The sequence below is a fragment of the Pseudochaenichthys georgianus genome, unplaced genomic scaffold (assembly GCF_902827115.2).
Source record: "Pseudochaenichthys georgianus unplaced genomic scaffold, fPseGeo1.2 scaffold_1422_arrow_ctg1, whole genome shotgun sequence".
NCBI lineage: Eukaryota > Metazoa > Chordata > Actinopteri > Perciformes > Channichthyidae > Pseudochaenichthys > Pseudochaenichthys georgianus.
Window position 1 is genome coordinate 21,652 of NW_027262283.1, and position 3,093 is coordinate 24,744.

Sequence of the window (3,093 nt, forward strand, 5' to 3'; positions counted from 1 at the left end):
AGATGCAAGAGATGCCTAAAGTGCAAGAGGAGATACCCCTGTATTAAAGTGCATTGAGCGGTGATTGCACGTCTGTTTGTTTCTCAAACATTCTTTGAGTTAACCTTAAACTTTTGAGAGTGGGACAATCCCGTGTCTCAGTTGGGAGGCTGTTCCACAAAGAGCTGTCTTTAATTAGAGGACATTTTGTGCAAAAGTGGTCCGTCTGCGGTGGACCTCACAGTCTCCTCTGGTTTCTGACCTAGTGCAGCGTCCAGAGTGTTTTCTGTGGATGAATTCCCCTAAGGGGGGGGTGTGGGGGGGCCAGTCCATGTAAACATTTATAAAAAAAGCACATACTTTTAAAAGACTTAAAATGGTCAAAACTTAAGAAATGGTGTTTTTCAAGGATGGTACAGAGGTGGTATGAATGAGGCTTTCTGTCAGACACCTTGATAGCTCTCTCGTACAGCTGTTCTATGGGTTTCAGGTTTGTGGCTCAAGCAAATGACCAGTTTGTCAAACAGTATTCAATGTGGAATAGAATCACACAGTGGAGGTCTGACTTTGCAGCATCGACAGTTAAGAAAGGTCTGATTTGTTTAACATTTTGCAAGATATAGTCATTTGTTCTGGGCATGTCATTTTCAAGCCTGAAACCTGAACACAGGCTCAGGGCTTAACAGGTTAAAGTCAGATCCACTGTGTCTATGGGGCAGTGATATCATACAACTGTTAATGTACGCATACCAGCTGTTCTGTATTCACCTTGCAGCTGCAACGATGTTGCTTTTATCCTGGATAAAGTGTTTAAGTCATGGATGTTTAAAGTGTAACTTCTTCATATTTGTCTAACATGATAGTTTACTATTCAATCATGAAGTATGACGCTCCGCTGTCAGTACGCTTGTCCATGTTTGTGATTGGTCAAATGTTGCTAACTCCGCCCTTTTCATATGAACGCGCTCCCAGCCGGACAGAGAAACCCTGGGTTGATTTAGCGAGTTGATAACCAGCGTCGTAGGATCGCTTAGCGTTTGTTAGGGTTAGTTAAGCCAGAAAACTCAAAGATATCCAGGGTCTGTTGAACTGGCTTCGTCGTACAGGGCACGGAAAGGAACAAACATAATAACAGAACACATCACACACATTTCAAATATAAATAAAAGCCAATGTAAAAAGATAGGTCTTCAGTCGTTTTTTAAAAGCTTCTACAGAGACTGCAGAGCGGATGACTACAGGGAGAGCGTTCCACAGAAAGGTGAGGAGACCGTGGGACAGCCAGTAGGCCCTGGTCTGAAGACCTGAGTGACCTACTGGCAATGTAAGGATGGAGAAGCTCACATCCTTACACCGGAATATATATTCCGGTGCATTTCCACGCATGGCTCTATATGCAATATATGTTAATTAACCAGAACCTTCAAGTCAATTCTAAAACGAGTTGGGAGCCAATGTAAGGGTTTGAAAATGGGTGTAATGTGTGTCATCCTGCTTGACCTAGTTAACAGTCTTGCAGCCGCATTCTGCATGATATGTAGGCGGCTGAGAGATGACTTGCTGAAACACGTGAACATGGAGTTACAGTAATCCAGCCGGGATGATGTAAAAACAGGAATGATCATTCAAGCTCTGCTAATACCTGAGCTTTGCAATATTTCTGAGATGGAAAAAGCATGTACGGGTCAGTGATGTAACATGCTGAGCAAAATGCAGCCTGATCAATATCAGTGAAGATGTTGTGGATTGGACCGAACAGCTGAGGAAAGGGACCCTATACTCTTTGTAACCTTCGGAGCTATAATGTCTGATGCAATGATGAGACAGTGTAACACAGATAATCTATCAGGATTATCAGGTTTAAAAAAGACAGAGTTGAATATCATCAGCGTAACAGTGGTAGGAAATATTACTGAATTTGCTGATAACCTGACGCAAGGGAGCAGACAAGCAAAATAAAATAGGACCCAAAACGGAACCTTGAGGCACACCACAGGTAAGAGCAGCAGTATCAGAAGTGTAAGGACCTTTAGCCACAGAGAAACTCCTATCTGAAAGGTATAGGAGAACCATTTCAAGGCACTCCCTGAGACACCACCCGCCTGAGCCTTTCCATCATTATTCTGTGATCCAGTGTCAAAGGTCCAGCAGCACTAAAACGGAGCATCCACCCCTATCCGAAGACATCATTATGTCTTTGGAGACTCCAAGGAGAGCAGTTAGCAGGGTAAAAGAGGGATGATGCCAGCTCATGGTCATCCAACCAGGGAGACGGATTTATGGAGAGGACAGATCGCAGTTCGCATGGAGCTACTTTATCCAAAATGGTGGAGCAATGAGTGTTAAATGATTCAAACAGACAATTAACATCTTGTTGTGAACACAGTACTGTGCTTGGATCGAACGCTGCACAAAACCTTTCAGCTGACATATGATTTAAGATGCGGGAGTATTTCAAACTGGTACAGACAACCCACCGTCCACACGCGTAAAGTAGTGACTCCTAGGAAGACAGCACCCTCTCTGAACAGAGTCTGGGAGGCGGAGGTTCGTCGTCAACAGATCAGGAAACTCACACACTCCATCAATGGAAGGCTTGTGACTGTTATTGATGGCTATATTGGTATCTGGTCTTTTTTATTTAAATGTCAGAAATGGTTTGTTATTCATTTTGAGTTGTTTGTTTATTATTCCCACTTTAACAGATTATAATAAACAAGTTAGATGTGAACATTTTAGTTTTTTCTTTAGTTTCATAGCATTGTGCACGCAGATATTCTCCTAAGAAAGCCAAAACATTTGCATGTGATCTTCATCTAAAAGGTAGGCAGTACAACATGACAGGAGGGTTATTGGTTGAAGTTCCATCAACATCTGCTGGATCTATCCATACATTGGCCATCAATTCATCTTAGTGTGGCAAATCTACGGAGTAAAAACACTGAGGTCTATTGAGATGAGGAGTGTGATGATGAAGATGACGACGCCGACGACGCCGACGACAAACGACGACGCCAACGACGACGCCAACGACGACGCCAACGACGACGGCGGCGACGACGACGATGATGATGAGCTGATACTCACTGACACAGCCGGCAGACTCTATCTCTC